This window comes from Lissotriton helveticus, chromosome 2_1, assembly GCF_964261635.1.
Source record: "Lissotriton helveticus chromosome 2_1, aLisHel1.1, whole genome shotgun sequence".
NCBI classification, from domain to species: domain Eukaryota; kingdom Metazoa; phylum Chordata; class Amphibia; order Caudata; family Salamandridae; genus Lissotriton; species Lissotriton helveticus.
The window spans coordinates 850599782-850619331 of record NC_136059.1 but is presented as its reverse complement, the minus strand read 5'-3'; the positions used below and the strand labels follow the sequence as shown (position 1 = coordinate 850619331).

At 42.5% G+C, this 19550-nt stretch overlaps 1 long non-coding RNA gene across 2 annotated transcripts in view; it reads left to right on the top strand.

The window, feature by feature from the left end:
- Positions 1-19550, top strand: part of LOC144819528 (uncharacterized) — a 56205-nt gene that overhangs the window by 12669 nt on the left and 23986 nt on the right. The window contains exons 1-2 of one of the 2 annotated variants that reach the window (XR_013607426.1): positions 3327-3474; positions 4730-4847. This is a non-coding gene — a long non-coding RNA (uncharacterized LOC144819528). Of the gene's footprint in view, positions 1-3326; positions 3475-4729; positions 4848-19550 lie in introns of those variants that run through there. The other variant, XR_013607427.1, reaches the window with a different exon arrangement.

Below are 19550 nucleotides of genomic sequence, written 5' to 3'. Positions count from 1 at the left end.
TTTTGTGGAAGGAGTGGGATTCCTAGAATTTGTGGCAGCCATCTGCTCAAAATGGAGGGTACCAAGTCAGACCTATTTTGCCCAAGTTGCTGTTCCAGTGCTGCATCAGAATGTGCTACAGTTAGTTGGACAAACTTTGCAGCAAAGTGTTGTTCACACTATTCACCCGAGGACCAACATGTGGACCAGTTGTCATGGGACTGATTACATGTTCATCGCTGCACACTTTATCTCATTTGCAGGGGTAAAGCAAAATATATCTGCAGGTCTTGACTCTAAGAGTTAAGTGGCATGCAAGAGTCGGCATGTTCTCCGTGGGAATATTGGAAGAATTTAACAGCAAGGTGTATGAATAGCTACGCGCAGCGGTCTCAGAATAAGATGTTTTGCCTTGGACAATGAAAGTTACATAGTCAAGGCCATGTCAGATCGAGTGTCTTTCAGGTGTTAGAATTGAAAAATATGCTTTAGCCTTTTTTTTAATGTAAGTTAGAATTTGCGGCGCCATTTTGTGTAAGAGCACCATTTTGTATCATGATCAAAACTAATCCTTTGTCATTTCCGAGAAACGGCCTTCTCTAGGTTATGTTTCTTCGGAGCTGAGTTCTGTTACACTCATGAATGCACTGTTCTTATTAGCTCATACCTTCCCTTAAATGTAAGCATTCTCCCACTTATCTAGCGGTAGGCACAGGCAGAGTGACCTTGACAATTAGATAAAGTATGACCGGCCTCAGAATCAAAACTTACTCCTTTGTAATTTACTATCCAGCTGCATCTCCTTGGAAAATTCCATGATGGGTTTGTTTTCATTGATTTTGATGTGTATATAATGTATTGTTATGCTCTCTGATGTCAGACCTCCTAGCGACTGGGTAGACAGGGATCCGCTCTGAGTGTACTTTGAATAAACTGTTATTTGTTTGTATTCTCTACTGTCTGACTGACTCTTCATTTGTATGGATGGCTGAGAGGTGGTCATCAGTGACCGAGTGACCCTAATTGGGATACTTCCTTCCCAGGGTCCTGTGTTTGGCCCATTGCATCAACCTAGTGGTGCACGACTATCTAAAAAATGAAGACATAGTAAGCAATATTCTGACCACCTGTAGAAGAATCTTCACTCATTTAAGCCATTCTTTTAAAGTCTAGAAGAAGTTGCAGATTAGTTAGTGAACTAATAGAGCACCAGTTAAAGCCCTGATACAGGAGGTGCCAACATGTAGGAACCTGACACATTACATGGGAAATCTATGGCCATAGATTTGGCCAAATGGGGCCTTGTTAAATGCCTGACACAGATGCTACTCCCTTTTGAGGTTTTCACAGAGGAATTTAGCAAGGAGGACAGTACAATGGGCCGAGCTATCCAGTTGTTGCTTCTGCCCACGGGACCAGGTAAAGAAAGTATCAGAAAGGTTCACCCCTACAGGTGTGAATAAAAACACAGAAGCAAATGCCTTTGTTGAGAGCTTAATCCTTCGCTTGGCTTCTAATACAAAGCTGCAACATGACATCATTGCATCCAAAGAGTGCATGTGTGCCACACTACTTTTACCATGGCACAGAAAAAGTTTGCCCACTTTCATTCCTTTTTCTGAAGGGGGTGTTTCAAAATATAAGAGATGAATTGTTGAACAAGCCAGAGAGCTGAAAGAAGAACAGCAGGAACTTAGATTCCCACCCGGCAGTTCTGGGCTACCACTTTCAACTTCAAGAGAGGGCTGCCTTGTCAGCAGCTAAAAACACCATCTACCAGATCACCATTAACCACAGCAACAGAAGGACTGGGCCCAACCTTTACATTGTTTTGGTTTCAATCTGCAGGGCTTAACTGAGGTGCAGAGGTGATGGTAAAAGAGGTTGAGCAACTGGCAGCAGCAATGACACCCACTGGCTAGGACTATTTGAATGATCTAAAAGAGGTCTATGTGGATCAAACCCCATTGATGTATTGGTATTGAAAGATGCGTCAATGGTCAGAGTTCAGCAGGCTTGCAATAAAGTATCTGACTTGTCCTGTAGCCAGTGTGTCTGCTAAGCATGTGTTTCAGTGCTGCTGGTGTAGTTGTTACATTGAGAAGGACCAGTCTCTCACCTGAAAACATTGAGAGATTGACTATGATCAAAATGAATCAACATTTCATACCACACAATTGCCCCATTCCTGAAAAAGCAGAGGAGGAGGGGGGGGGATGATTGGGCAGAATCAAGTATGTTAGCTGACCAACGTCTGGGTGAACCACCTATGCTTGAGAACAAACTCTGCTTCCCAGACTAAGTATGCCAGTGCCCCATTGAACTTTTTAATTATTTCTCGTTGAGCTTCTGCGTTTAAAAAAAAAGTAGCTAGTGGAACATTATCATTTTTGTGTCAGATTTATGCTGACCCACCATTTTTTTGTCACATATATTGCCAGATTGCAGTTGGACCAGTGCACATTGCAGAAGTCTCAACAATTCCTTCTTGACATTGGGGACAATGCCGGGCCTCTCACATACCTATCCTTTTTGCATCACTTAGCACTAGCAGGGCTGCTCTAGGAGATCATTGATTTACCAATAGGAAATTCCAATATGTTACCGGTATCAAAGATGAATACCTAATGCCTAACTACTGTGCTTGGATTGAACTATTGGAGTGCTTGGATAGAACTATTGCAGCGGTGAGTGAGTGATTGTGTGAGTGATGATGATTGATGATTCATATGATGGCAGACAGTGAGAGAGGGTTTGAACTGTAATTTGGGAACTTGCTGAGATGATTGATTTGCAATGTTTACGGTCTGAGTGATGGACATTAATTTTTTCTCTGGAGGTGATTGACCTTTACAAACTTACTTAGCGAAAATTAACTAACCTGTACGGTCCACTCCTATGATCCTTCTGTTTTTTCATCAGCTATGAAAGCTGCCATAGACGATCGTTTGATTTACAAGACTGCCACATTCCAATCTGTTTCATGTACCCACCGCTGTGCTTGGATTGGAACAGGCAACCATTGCATCAACAATTGATCTGATTACTGAGCAATTGTGAGTGATGATTGATGATTCATTTGGTGGCAGACAGTAAGAGAGGGTGTGGAGCTGTAATTTTGGAACTTGCTTCAGATGATTGATTTGCAATGTTTAGGGCCTGAATCATGGGAGATCATGGGAGATCATTTTTCCCTGGAGGTGATTGGCCCTTTTTCACTTAGCCGGATTTACTTGCAGGGTCCTCTCCTTTTTTCTGGTTCTCCAGAGACCAGAACAGTCTTGTTAGTCATCAAACAAAAACCTATGAAAAATATTAAAATTAAGTTTCTCTACTTGTTCCTCAACAGCAGTGCACTACACATCTATTTTGCTGAGGTCTAGATTGGTCTGGGATGGAATTACTCAGAGTCAGGAGGAGGATGGAAGAACTGAGGGTGTGAGCCATGGGACTACCTCATCAACAGCTAGAAGCAAGAAGTTATCAATTTCAAAGGTAAACCGAGAGTCAAGGAAACCACAAGAGAGACAAGGGAAAAGTTCCTGAAAGACTTAGACTTAGACCTATAGAAGGGGATGATGAGGAGGATGATGACAATGAGGCAGTTATTGCAGAAGGTGACTCAAAGGTAAACCATGAGTCTGAGGCCTAGTACTCAGCTATGTTGAATGGAAAGAGGTGCATTGATTTGTGAAATATGTGTGTTTTGCATCGGTGGCAAAACTGAAACCCTGATTCACAATCTGGTTTATTTTTCTCTGCCTCTTAGTCTTCTTAATACATTCCTCATGAAGCTTACCTACCTTCTGTCCTTCTCCTTGACTCTAAAATAAATGTTGTGCTTTACAATCCGCAGGCTTTCTAGTCTCCTTCATGAATGAAAGGTAAAAGCTGAGCTCAACAGTTTTGCTTACCTATCATACCAGTCCAGATGGACACCCAAGAGTGATGGACATTCCTGAGGAGAATACACATGCACCACATAATTTTGCGACACAGTATTATTTTTCTTTTAACAATCATATTTAGAGAACTGGGTGGGTAGGTTTGTTCCCCATCCGAGAAAAGAGAACTACTAGATAGTTGATAAATTGGTTATCCTGGGCAAGAGGACTGTTTCCAATGCATTTAACTGTACTTTGTCATACTCATTCCTTTGTTTTGTTCCACAACAGATTAATGATGAAGGATGTGCTACTCATTGCCCAGATGAATGTTGTCCTTGTGAAGTGTTTGTCCTAGTCAAACCTTTCCTCAAATCCCTTTTCCCATCCATTCATCAAGCCCCTAACCCTCTTCCCCTGGGCTGTGTTATTTATTGAGGTGTGGCTTCATTTATACCATCAATGGATCACAAAGTTGGTGGGGTGGATGTGGTGAAAGCAGCATCAACTTACAGCAGAATCCTCTAAGCAATAGCCACGTTTACCCACTCAAGCATGGAAAGTGATCCATAGTTTGTATATGCAATGCAGAACATCAATTGCCAGCATAATCATTCAGTCCTTGTGTTGCGTAACAGTAAACAACTAATATAAGCTTGTCTGGTCTAGACTTTGAATCCATTCTGTATGAGTCATGGATTTTGTAAGTTACTAGTAGCTCCCCATTAGCTAAATTACTACTATTGCTAATATTTGTTATTTTATCACTATCAGGAATTTTTGTTGTATCATCATAAACTACTCTGGTGTTGATTCCTAGTAAAGCCTTGATATAACCCACTAATGGTCTATTTATTTCCATTTAGTTGCCTACGATGGATAATCATTCTGATTAATCCCACATTTGGAGCTCACCTAGGTGGAAGTGGGACCTCGCTTGTGAAGTTGTGATGCCTTCACTGTTATTGCTTCATCTACTTTTGGGTAAGACAACCAATGAGTGAAGTGAACTAGTTAACTTAGAAAGTAAATAACTGCTACCATCATTCATCTAGGTTGTTGTAGACCATATATGTCATGTCAGCATCCTCCCCCTTAATAATCAAGATAGATATAGAGGTATAACTCTATAACTAAGTGGTACACTCTATCTTATAAGCACATAAACAGGCTGCATAAAAACTGAAGGCAGCAGTGCAAAGTACATGTAAAAAAAACTACTTTGCCATACATTTTGATCAAATATAGCTTCCCCTCAATTTTTTTACCGAAGAAAACCACCCTCTCCACCCACACAACATGCCATTCCCTCTCCCCAAACAAACTGAGCCAAGCCCCAATGCCCATACATCTGAAATGTCCAAAGAAACCTGGTCTAAACTCTCTTCCCACCCTCTCCACCCAGACACAACAATTCCCATCCACCAAAACACAAAATGCTGTAAAATAGGGCATTCTGCAAGTCTGTCTGGAGTGGGTCCAGGCTCTGCTTCATCGTGGTGAGCTGGCTCTCGATAATGTCCTGTTGCTTTGGAGGGGGAGGGGGGTGGCATCAATTGATGTCAGTGGGCGGTGGCATCAGTGATTGGAGGGCCGGGAGGTTGGAGTCTCAGGGGCAACAGCTGTACTGGGGTCCGGCTAAGAGGCATTTATTTCCTCCTCCTCCTCTTTCATGGCCACCAGCCACAGGTATTCTTGCTGGATATGCTCCAGCCTCTGCTAGAACAGGCAGACCACTATCTCCTGCCAGTTGGGTCCTACAGGTGGGCCAGCAGGGGTAGCTATATTGAGGAAAACAAAAAGAAAAAAGACAAATTGTAAATAATGCTCTGTGTAAACGATTGTCCTAAATTAGTGGATGGCCCAGTAGCAGTACATTGCTGGGTCCTTAGGGCCACTGGAATTTTATGTGATTATCATTAGGAGAGTCACAAAGCCAATTTAGTTTTATACATAGATGCATTCCATAAAAAGTACTGACTGTGTTGCAGAAAAGTAGTAAGGCAGAATAACACCAGATTAAAAAAACTGTGATTTAATTGGTTTTTCTTCTACAGGTATTTCAAGTAAGTATAAACCGACACTTTGAGTTGGAAAATAAATAACCCCTCATTAATGAGTATGGCATTATGCACTATAGGGTATTGTGTGTTGTGCTAAAATCATGGAACCGTGCTCATTGCAATCCAGCGCGTTGGGTATTTTGCTACTGTTTGAAGAAGGGGCAGCTGTAGTTGACAATTTTCTATTTTTCATTCCAATAGCCCTCCATTTCTGCCCTGACATCAAACAGGCAGATGAATAATACATAAGATACTACATTACACACATCACGTGTGAAACATGGATATTATTCTGTCTGAACTAAACAGGCTACCACCCTGAGTGTAGTGTGCACTGTTCCTATTGAACTAAAAGTTTGCTTATTAGTAATTGCTTGCCACTTCTTTAAACAAAAAGGTCATTTGTACACTATAATACATTGGTTCAAATAGATTTTTTTTGTCACTATATCATATGTCACAATACCATTTTTGTGCGCATCATCCTATTGTTGCACATAATAACACAAATTCTCATCCTAGAACAATACCATACATCTGAAAAATTATAAAGAAGAACTGAATTCTATACAGAGAATATATCCTTGCATTACAATGCTCTTTGTTTTGAAATATAATAATGCCGTGGAGCCAATGCATTACGGGACTTGTGAATCCCTTCGTCAGGGGCAATGCTCTGTTATTATCCTGTCTGCCATATGTAGACATTGGGTAAAATGATACACTGCACTACAGTGAAAGAAACGATCTATATAGGTTGCATTTGGCATGTTTGTCCCAGTGTATCCCATATGCCAAACTTTCACTTACTCCCACTTTACTCATTGGACTTGCCCACCCCCACACATTATTTCCAACAAATTCATTCTCTGGGGAGTAAGAAAAGAAAGGAAACTTGACTTACTCTACTGCAGGTTAGGATAGAGGGATTAGGCTGATAGGTTAGAGCTTTTGATATAGAATAGAGTGATCACTACACTTATCATCGATTCATCATCTGTCGTTTATTCAGTCGCTGTACAAGTCAACATAAGTTGAAAGGTAAAAATATGGTCAATTGTAAAATAAGTCTGTTATGGGAAAGGGAAACCTTGAAATATATTCTGGAATCACTTCACATGGTTATAATCAAAGGTGGCACATGCCGATTTTTAAATTTTTTGGTAGGCTGGGACAGAAGAACATAGGAAAAATAAAGGAGTAAAGTACTAAGAGGTGAATAAGTGGGTGAAGGGAAACACACATTGTATGTTCTGTTTGTATTGCATTGAAAACTTTGTAACTGCTGAATTAACTGAAGCAGATGCACATTGCACAGCCAACACTGCAGTCATGAATTTAACCATACTGCATTTCTGTCAAAGGTGGCAAAATGCCATGAGCAGGGAGGTGGGAGGATGAACGATGGGTGGAGTACATGTGGCTCACTTAACAAATACACTGAGTCAAGGGAGCAGAACAATTATTTTTTTTAAATGCCCCCCAATTTGAACTATAGCTTTGATAACCCTATATAAACAAAGTGAAGTAGGTGAGCAGCATGCCCCTCTCCATGAGAAACGCTGCCTTGCTCATTTATCTAAGCAATCAAAATATTTATTTATCCTTTCCTTCTAATTCATAGCCCCCATGATTACATTTTATTTTCTCTCATTCAGTCTTTCACCAAACTTTCCAACCCATTATCCATCCATTCAATATCAACCCTTTCTTCCAACCATCCTTTCGCCCATCCATCCCTTTACCCACCCATGTACCCTTTCCCCCACCAATCCTTTCACTCATATACCATTTTCCTTTCTTTTAACCTGCCATTCTTTCACATTTCCCTCAAACCATCAACTCTCATATGTAAGCTTTTGGTGAGTTGCAGACAGATGAGGCTACAATAACTCAACCACCGATGCAGCTGGTAAAGCTGGGAGATCGCAGTCATAAGTTAACAATGCTCTAATACTACCTAGTGAGTATAATAGTAATTGTCAATAAGCAAGCAATTATGGGGCTTACCAGTGCCGGTCCCTGCCTTCGCTTCTCCCCCTTCAACTAAGTCTCCTCCTGCAGTGGCACTACTTGAGCCGGCATCACTGGTGGTCTGTGTGGCTAGAATAAAACATTATACATAATATTTTACATGCCAGATATGCCTCCCCTGAATATTTCAATCACAATAAAACAACCACAATACATCACTACAGTTCAGTTAGCACTGCAGTATCTTCTAACAAAAGTATTGCTCCGGGCACTTGGTTGGTTGACAATGTTAGACAAGCCAGTGGTGGATAAATGGTCAATGAAAGACATATATGTTGGTTGGCAAATGCAATGGGAGTGAGAGCACATACATTTTTTCCAGCCATGCTGCACTGTCATGGATTACTTCTCGTATACTGTATAAATGACTGACACAGCATACAACATTGGGGTAAGGGGATCCATCACCATAGCCACTCTCTCATGAACTCAACTGTTAGAGAATGAGCCGGAAAAATAAAGCTTTCTCAACAAACATGCATGGTAAATATTATTTATAATACTAGCTTACTTGGGCATGCAATCTTCGCAGAAGACAGTATATTATATTCCCAGGTTAGGCCCATGAGGCAAAGCAACTTACTTCTTATATTGTCCTCACAATAACATTTCACCTGTGAACTTTTGCACATATTTGTGTGTGCAACAATGCTGTATTCGTTTCCGTGAAGTTGAACTTATTTACACATCTAGCTTCACACAACATTATCACAATGCCCTGAACATCATATACAAGGTCTCTTTTTGCACTATGTTCAAATGTTATCTATATCTTCATCCACGGGGCTATCTACATTTCCTAAACATGACTAATCTATACGCACAACGCAAGGCTGCTTTCTATTATAAAAGATGAGCACCCCAATAGATTGGTAGAGGAGGCGCTTCAGCTGACACCGAGGGTCCCTGCATACTGAGACTTCACCAGGCAGTGGTCTGACATGTCCTGAGGGGTGTACAGTTCATGACCAAGATGGAGTCCTTCATTCTCTCCCATCAGGAAATGCAGTTGATTCATCCCCTGGGGGGATACTTTGCTACACACCTACACACACTCTAGGTACACTTAGAGTAGGGTTTGCATAGTAGGAGTATGCCAAATTACAGCCTTGTTGTATGCCTGCATATATATATATATATATATGTGAGCAAGGCTCCTCGGAGCCGAAACGTCATGCGGCTGAAATTGCACAAATAAATTATCAGCACCAACTTGGTCCGTGTCCGTGCTATCTCTTCCTCCGAGAAAAGTTCTACTTGCTGGGTGGAGACGCGGCTTTTTTGGATATATATATATATACCAACGACGGAAGTGTCATCAGAGGAAATACAGGTGGAGGGAAGAGGGGCAATCGGGGAAACAGAGGCAAATGGAACCGATTTCAGAATCAGACACAAGCCCCAGCTCAACAGCAATCATAAATGTGACTAATATTGTCCTAACCCCCAAGGAAAAACAGATCTTGGGACTTGGTTTATCGTACTGCCCCCTCGAGCAATATGAATTATGCTACTTTGAGGATGGGCACTTTCAGATTTATTAGAAAACTAAAACTAAGCAAGTACCATCGTTTGCAACCATACAGAAAACAAAAAAATCTAACTGCACAAAGTCCCACTTTGCTTACAACAGGAGTCGACATATCCCTGAACGAAATATGAGATTTGCAGCAGGAGGGCCAAGATGAAAGATGAAAGACAGTCCTCAATATCAAATGCGCATTCTGACAATGCTCCAGGTTATACTTCCTTTAAAAAGAAATCAACTTTCTTGCCAATCATGACACATGACAGTCTGGACCTATATCAGGATTTTGTTATACGAGATTCAAAGAAACTATATACCAGTACCAACAAAAAACATACCATCATAAGTCGAGAGAATCAATGCTATAATAACTTGATTGAGAAACTTAAATCCGACAATGATGTAATTGTGAAACAAGCAGACAAAGGGGGAAATATTGTTCTTTGGCTCCGTGATGATTATGTAAAGGAAGCCGAATTACAATTAGGAGACCCTGATTGCTACAAAAAGAGTAACATTACAGCAATAAAAGCGGCTTGGTCGGAACAGAATTCCAAATTGATGGCGTGGAGGAGTGGGGGATTAATCTCTAATGAAGAATTCAGATATTTGAAGAAGGACTGTCCTGTGATACCGACCCTATATTTATTGCCGAAAGTTCACAAGGACAAACAAACACCACCTGGAAGACCAATCTTATCGGCAATAAGCTGTTCCATGGAGAACATTTCAAAATATATTGATTTTTTCTTACAAGAATGGGTAAAAATGTTGCCTTCTTATGTGAGAGACACAACAGATTTTATCTGTAAACTGAGTGAGCTAGAATGGGATGCCAGCTATATTTTAATGACTCTAGACGTTACCTCTTTATATACGTTAATAAGACATTGTGATGGCATAAAAGCCGTCGAGCACTATTTATCTAAACGACCTGAGAATTGTTCTAATCACAGTCGAATGATTGTGGGTATGCTGAAACTCTGTTTGGAACAGAATTATTTTATTTTCCACTGACAGGTATATCAACAATTAAGGGGTGTGGCCATGGGGGTGTGGTATATAAATAAATAATACCGGATCTAGGTTTGACTGGACATAGCAATAACAGATAGCTCAATAAATAAGAGTCAAGATTCGAGGTAGTAGGAGTTTGCAGGTTTAATACAGCATAAGGACAGGAACAGGACAACCTGCACGGGAACAGGATGGCAGCGCTGCCGGGGGCAGGATCAGAATCGGCGCAAGGGAATGGGTCACATTTAATAACAGTGCACAGATATATATACTAAAACGGTTGCATTACAATGAATTACAGTAGGCGGAGCAGTGGGTGTGGTCAATAGCAGTCGCGAAAGATAAGGGTGAAAATGGGTGTAACAGGGGCGTATACATAGACATGTGATGCAAACGTAACAGAATATGTCATAAATGGGGCGGAAACATGAAGGGGGCTACCTAAGGAGCCGGGACCTCTAACCTAATGGTGCGCGCAAACTGACAATGACGTGTTACTAGGAGAAGCTGGGGGCTATGAACTCTGTGCTAGGAGCAGAGACTGAAGTCTGGAGAGTCAGGGCGACATGTACCTAAACCCTATCTAGTATCTGATGTTTAGAGGACATGTTGATATAAACTAAGAGTCAGGAGGGGAGAGGCTAACGGACTCTAAGACTGGAGCATGCATTATTCTACATGTAGTGCGTGATGAAGAATATGAAATGACCATTAAATGCAGTATTTCTCTTACATGGAGACGTAAAGGCTAGACAATGACGGAAACTATTGATGCGATTCAGTAGCTTAGGAATGCAGAGAAGGAGGGCTGGACTGATAACTAGAATCATAACATACTCTTGGCAGACTCGTAGGCAGAGCCAGGCTGAGCCGGGCACTGTGAGGCAGGAAGTAAGTGAAGGGTCGAGGATACAGGTGGGGGCTGTATCGCTCCTCAGCGAGGACTCAGAAGACAGGAGCTGAATCTGGTGTCCAGGCCCTTTTGAGGCCTAGAAACGGGGACTTTACAATGAAATAACGTGCACACTGAGAAACGTGGCAACGTAACTTTACATAGGCCTAATACTCGTAGCTTTCACGAGAACTGGAAACTGGCATACTAGTAATGGACACAACTGTAATTGCGTCTTTAATCAAACATGGGGGATACATATGCATATTTAATCATGCACACATAACATAAGATGGAGGACACGTAGGGACACAGAACATGGCAAAATTTACTTTTCCACATTCCCTCCTTGTCACTACGTTTCCATCAGGAAACATCAATATTCATGATACCATCTATCATTTCATACAGTATCATTTGTTCGTCTCGAATTTTCTTGGAACTGGATTTAGGACGGGACTTGGGACTAGGAATACAAGAGGTAGCACAAATGCCGCAAATCGCAGGGCCACATTGTAAACAGAGGCAGCAACTGAATATGATCGCTACTGCAATACCTAGAAATGACAATACTTTCCATCCCCAGGCGGAAATTATATTCCAGAACCAACCGGACCACGTCCAGGTGCCTGGATCTTGGTGTAACATATGGGCAATTTTATGGAGTCTGGTAATAGCTGAATAAACAGACGGTGCGTTATTAGGAATGAAAATGCAGCAACTAGATCCGATGACTCTACATGCCCCGCCCCTATCGGCCAGTATGACGTCAAGGACGAGACGATTCTGGAGCACGACAATTCTCATAAAGGATTGTTCTTCGGTTAAGTTACCTAGAGCAGAAGTAGTCTCAATCACTACTGCTTCAAGTGTTCTGGTTAATCTACGTATCAGTTTACTATTTACAACAGTACCTAAGTAGGGGAAGACACCTTTATTGATGTCTATGTATTGTTCTAGAGCAGTTTCAGTATAATCGACAATCGGGAGGTCTCTCTTGTGTCTAGTATGTACTAGGTGGGAATTCCTATGATAGTCAGGTGGGGCTAGAAAAACTGGTGGCAGTAGGAAGGCAATGTAACAGGTTCCCTCCCAATCGAGGGGCAGACGAACATATGCGGTCTGACCACAAACAAAATAAGAATGACGTGAAGCTTTAAAAATAGATTTCCTACTGTCACTATATTTGACAATAGTAGTACAATCACTATGGCCTACATGTACGGAACCATTATTTCGGACACATAATTCACCTTTGACTGGTAGTACTGACATAGCAGGTAAGTCTGGAGTAGTATCAGACTGAACATTCAGGACCATAAAATTCGAAGAATAATTACCCAAATTATAAACTTCATTTTCTAGATCTAACCCTGTTCTGTGGGGAAGACCTTGCTTGTCTGGGAAACATGTACTGTTCAGAAAAGACATATCTGTTAAGGATGACGTTAACGTGGACCATGCTCCACACGAACCATTATGTGAAAATGGATAAGGAAAGAGTGGCAGAACTCCCTTCGGTGTCTGGAAAGGGGGGAGTCGACCACACACCCAACAATTTGTGGCATTGCTGGTCTGGTGTGAATAATGTAACATGCGGATGAAGGAGTTATTACGCATAGCAAGACGATATGAGAGTTCATGAGGAGGCAGATCACTAAACGTGTGCTCTACTGTAACATTAGCAGACTTATTTACATGAGAAACTGAAAAATACAAATAAAAAGCATAACTGGTGCAGGAAATCATAATGCTAAAATATAGCAGAAAACATAAAATAATAGTGCAACTTCTAGAGTTCTCACTAACTCTCTCTCTGTGGGGGTCTATTATATACATGTCAGAAACCGGTCTAACCGTTTCACCTAGGGGAGGACTTAGACAATCAAACTGGCTGACTTATTTTACTAGACCTTAGTTTAAGCTTATACTCCTGCTGCTGAGTTTTCTCTAACAGGGAAGGGTTCGTAGCAATGTCTTTTGCGGGACAGTCCTTAAAAATAGTACTTTGGCAGTCTTTAAGATCCTCGGAAATGTTCTTTGAAACAGGTTTCAATCCAAAAAATCTTTTCACATGTGACAGGTGGACCCAGCCCTTCCTGCCTTCCAGCTTGACGGCAGTACGGGTGGCCAGGAGGACCTGTCGGGGTTCCTTCCAGCGAGGCTCCAGCGGACTTGAACGATCAAAATTCCGGACAAGAACCATGGATCCGGGAACGATTTCATGCGGTGCCACCTCGGTATTGTCTGGAAATGCGGCAGCAACCTGTGAACGACAAGAGTTGAGGGCAGACATCAAGGAAGCTAGGTAATCTGTCAGCATATTACTTGAAACATCGGTAATACTTCGAGGTATAGGTGTACCCCACATGTTAGGGGGGCGGCCGAATACGACTTCATACGGGGACAGACCTGATCTGGAGTGTGCGACCATGCGCATATAAAATAAAGCAACTGGCAGAGCTACTAGCCAGTCCACACCTTTCTCTTTACATACTTTTGCAATTCGGATTTTCAGGGTCTGATTATGTCTCTCTACGAGACCGGCTGCTTCTGGATGGCGTACACAATGGAACTTCCACTGGTACCCTAACAACAGGGAAACATGTTTCATCAACTCGGATGAGAATGGCTGGCCGTTATCAGAATATACGACTCTAGGGAGTCCATAACGGGGGAAGAACTCACGAACCAACTGCTTGGCAGTGGTCGCGGCTGTGTAATCTGGGACTGGATATGCCTCTGTCCATCTGGACAAAGCGCATACAACTACTAGGACATACTTGAAACCTCGACATCGCTCCATCTGAATATAATCCATTTGGAGGACTTCAAAAGGGTGGTCAGGGGGCTGGAAACCACCTTGTTCCACCGGGACACTTTTACCTGGATTAAACTGACAACATATCATACAGGTACGGACTTTCTGCTTGGCTGCAGCTCGTAAATGCTTGTTGAACCAAATGTTCTGGATACTGTCTAACATAGCTTTTTCTCCTAAATGTGCTGGACTATGTGCGGTATTGATAATGACTTGAACCATGGAGTCGGGGAGAAACCATGTGGCTTTACCCTTCGTTACCCATCCCTGATCTGTCTGGACCCCTCCTTGTTCGGACCATTTCTTGATTTCATCGGGAGTAGCATGTAACTGAATATCTATGACATCTTGAGTAGGGTCCTTAACTGTCATACAGGTAGTCGGATCTGGAGTATGTGTCTGTGTCTTGTTAACTGGAATGTCTGGAGTCTGTGCTGTAAGCTTGGCTGTGCGATCTGCTAGATCATTACCTTGGGAAATAATGTCAGTAACTTTCGTATGTGCTTTGCATTTCATGATAGCAATAGATGTCGGTAAATGTATGGCATCTAACAGAGCCTGAATAAGGAGACCATGCTGAATCTTGGTTCCATGAGAAGTCATGAAACCTCTCTCCTGCCAGAGCACTCCGAAGTCGTGTACGACTCCAAATGCATAACGTGAATCTGTGTAAACATTAACTTTCAGGTTCTTGGCGTGTATGCAGGCTTGTGTCAGAGCAACTAGCTCTGCTGCTTGAGCAGACAGGGTGTCAATACGGTGTGTTTCTATAACTTCAGTGTCAGTAGTCACTGCATACGCGGCTACTAGTTCTCCTGTACTTGTTCTCATACATGAACCATCCACATAAAGTGTCAGGTCGGGATCTGGTAATGGAATATCTGTCAGATCTTGTCTTGGCTTAGTCATAATGTTAACTACTTCCACACAGTCATGTGTGGCAGGATTTGAATTAACTGACGGTAACAGTGTAGCAGGATTTAGAACGTTGCAGCGTCTGATTTCTATGTGTGGCTGGAACAGTGTCAATTCATAACCTGTTAAACGTGCAATTGTCAAGTGCTGAGTCTGTGTTCGGTTTAAAAGAACTTCCACGGAGTGTGGAACTTGTACTGTCAAGGAATGTCCTAATACTATGGAATCACTTTGTCTGATAGCTAGAGCTGTGGCTGCAACTGACTTGAGGCACGCAGGCAGAGCCTGGGCTACAGGATCTAATGTGCTCGAGAAATAAGCACAGGGCTTGTATTGTCCTGCTTGATCTTGTGTGAGAACAGATAATGCTGTACCTTCCCGTTCAGTGACGAAAAGTGTAAAAGGCTTACTGTAGTTCGGTGTAGCTAGAACTGGAGCTTGGCATAGAGCTTTCTTTAACTCATTGAAACTAAGTGTATGTTCAGATGTCCAAGGGAGGACAGTCGATACGGCTGCCTCCTGTGTCGTTAACTGTATCAGTGGCTTAGCTAGAAATGCATACTGAGGAATCCATTGTCTGCAGTAAGAAGTGAGGCCGATAAAAGCACGTACCTCCTTCTGTGTCTTGGGCTGAGGAAGACTCGCTATTAACTGGATACGGTCGGGTGTCAACTGCCTACCCCTCTTGGACAGTAAGTGGCCTAAATAGATCACTTGCTGGACACAGAATTGAAGCTTCGAAGGGGACACCTTGTGCCCCATCTCGGCAAGGAAATACAAGACTGTAAGTGATGCTCGTTCGCAAGCACGTTCAGAACGGGCTGTGATTAGTAGATCATCGACATACTGGAGCAGGGCAGTGTCAGTTGGCATGTGAATGTTGTCTAGTTGTCTCTTAAGTGCTTGACTGTAAATACTAGGACTTTCTGTGAAACCTTGAGGAGCTCGTGTGAACATATAGCTCCTTCCATTTAAACAAAATCCGAAAAGGAACTGGCTGTCTGGATGAATGGGGACACTAAAAAACGCGTTCTTGAGGTCTATGACTGTAAAAAATGAGGCTTCGGAATCAATGGCTGTCAATAGGGAAGAGATATCTGGGACAACTGGGTACTGGGGAATAATACATTTATTAAGTTCTCGTAGGTCAATCACTAATCGATATACTGGGGGTGCATTTGGATCAGTACGTTTCATGACTGGAATGATCGGAGAATTACATACATTGGAGTCAGTTTCTACAACTACTCCTTGAGCCATGAGCTCGTCAATAATTTTGGATAAGGCTGCTACAGCCTCAGGTGGCAATCTGTACTGTCTGATTCGTGGTAACACTACACCTGGCTTGAGAGTCACACGATGGGGTGTGATTTGCATATAACCTACATCAGTTGGACCTTGCGCCCATAGATGCTGCGGAACATTAGACAATCTCGGATCAAAATCTCGTAATACATAGTGACCCTTGAAGTCACGTAGAAACAGGCGTATTCCCTCTGGGGAGCAGCAAATAACTGCACCTAATTCTTTCAGTGTTTTAATGCCTAACAGATTTTCTGGACACGACTTAGTAAGTAACAGATCAGTAGTTCGGGACAATGGACCTACTTCTAGAGTAACTGGCTTAGATATCTCGTTTACAATAGGCTTTCCTGAAAATCCAAGGGAAATATTTCTAGAGCCTGAGAGCGGAGCCCCTGGAACTTCGGCGTGGCTGATGGTGGTCCTACTTGCCCCTGTATCAATCAAAAACTTTCTGTCTTTCCCTAATACTTGACTATGAACATAGGGACCCTCTTGATCTACAGGTATCTCGATGAGAGGCAAGCCTACCTCCCTCTCTAGGCTGTTTCATGAGTACGGCTGATACTCTGGATACTCGGACTGCGCATACTGGTACATCTGCTGTGTAACATGCTGTGTTGCAGCAATAGGCTGTGGTGCTGGAACTGTCTGTTGTGCATTCTGTGACTGAGACGTCTGTGAAACTTGTTCTTGTCTAGGCGGACGTGGTCTTTCTTTAGTCTTACCGGTAGCTATATTGTGTTTCAGAACTGCACACTCGTTTATGAAATGACCTGGCTGTTTACAATAATTGCATGTCCCTTTAACGGGAGCTGCAGGATGACTGGCTTGATTCGGACCCCTCTTCTGACTGTCTTGAGGAACAGACTGTGCAACTAGTACTTTCATTTTCGTGTCTTTCATACGTTTTCTTTCATGATCTTGCTCTTCTCTGATTCTATTCTGGTGGTATTGGAGCATTTGTAACATCTGGGACGGGGTATTAGCTTGCCAGGTACTTTCGACTTTCAAAACTCGATTCTTAACTTGTGGACTTGAATTCTCGACTAATTTAGTAACAAAAAGATGAGGGTATGACTCGCTACTCGTCTTGAGGCCACTGTTTATACTAAAACATTTCTCGAATCTAGAATAAAAATCACTAGTGTCTTCGTCTTGTTTCTGTTTACAGGCTGAGATTGCATCCCAGTCTTCCTTTTTAGTGGCTAATAATCTTGGCAAAACTTGTATTAACAATTCAGGTAATTCTTTACATTTCTCTCCTAGACCGGTACCTGGTACTCGTATCTTATCCTCAGCTTCTAGAACTGCCCAATCGATCTTTTTCTCTCCCACCTCCCAATCTTTTTCCTTGAGTTTTTCATATACCCCTGCGGGCAACAGGACTTTTAGCATTTTAATTATATCTGGATACGTGTATTCTCCCATACGGAGCATGTCCTTTAATTCTCGGTGGAACCCTGCTGGATCTTTGTCATGACAGGGAATTAATTTCTTCATCTCTAAGAGTTCCATCTTGGTAATCGGAGTGTAAACAAACACTCGTTGCATTTCACCATCTGTTGTCCTGACTGGGTGTACTTCTCGTAACGGATTCTGTCTATCTATGTAAAAGGGTTTACTTTCTGGGGGTGAGACATGAACAAAATGCGGGTTCAAAAACGTTCTATATTTGTGACGCTGTTCTAGAATGACACTAATTAAGTCGGTACCTAAACCTTTCCATCTATACTGGAGTAACTCGTTCAGGACATCATGTAACGGACCTGGATCAGAATGTTGACCCTCATACAGAGTAATGAGGTGCTGGATCATATACATACCCACCAGTCGTTGCTCGGCTGGGGGCAGTTTCAGAAACATTTGTGCCACTATTTCGTCTGGAAAAGTGGTAGAATCAGTAATCCATCGGACTGCTGATCGGACTAGTTCTTGTTCATGCATAGTACTTAACTCACTGTAACCGATTCGTGATTTCAGAATGTGATCGGTAGCTTGAAATACTTGTTCTAGAGAACCTTGTTCTGGTGCTGGATGAGGAACAGTTTTCTTGTAGTCTAGACGTGACTGTCGGTCTGGAAATCTAGATTTTCCTACATACGCTATTCTGGCGGGATTCTCGTCCTCTACCTCTTCAGTAGAAGAGTCATTTTCTTTCTCGCTTACTTGTGCTGCTTTACGTTGTTCATGTAACTTTATTATTTCTTTACGAATTCTCTTGTACATACTCTCTATGCTACTGATAGTCTTGTGCTTACCCTCGGCTATATTATCACTCCACCTTGTCAGGATCCTCATTTCGGCCGGATCTTTGGTCGGGTAGTCTTGTTCTCTTATTAGACAATTAATCAGAAACTTTAATATCATGAGCTGGATCTCAGCTTTCCTTTGAGACATGGCTTCACCAATACTTTCTGGATCATCCCCTGTACGGATGAAACGATATATTCTGTCTAGATCTCCTTTCATATCTGGTAGGGTGTCTAAATACCCGGTCACCCGTCTTACACGGATGGAATATATTACTGTACTATCATCACCTGCAACCGGATCATAGCGGCATTCAGTAAGAGCTCGTCGGATATCTGCAACGGACTTAAATTTGGGCGTACGTTGTAACGCACATTCATGTAACTCGGCCAACGTTCTACGTTGGTGTGGTGGCGGGGTACCAGGAGGACCTCCTCCTGCGGCCCCTATGCTGGAATCGTCGACTGATACTCTTCGTGCTGGTAGAGTGGGAAATTGTAAGGCAGGCTGAACCGGGGGTACCGTAGCAGGTACTCCGGTGTCTGGAGGAGCAGGATTTACATTATTTACAGGGACTGGCGGAACAGGATTTGCATATTCTGGAACCGTGTCGTCCAAGTAGGACGAAATAAAAATATCAGCTGCGGTCGGTTTGTGACGTAGCTTGGTCGGAACTAATGGTGGCGGAAAATTACTGGATGCCTCCGGGGTCGCTTTTGGCAAGCCCTCGGCAAGAAGAGGATACATACCCTTGATGAGGGCATTCCTCTGTCTGTCTGACTGTTCTGTTTTAACTCGTTCACCTATCTCGATTAGTTCCCTTTCTTGGGCTCATTCTAAGGATTCTCTACTTAGTTCTGAC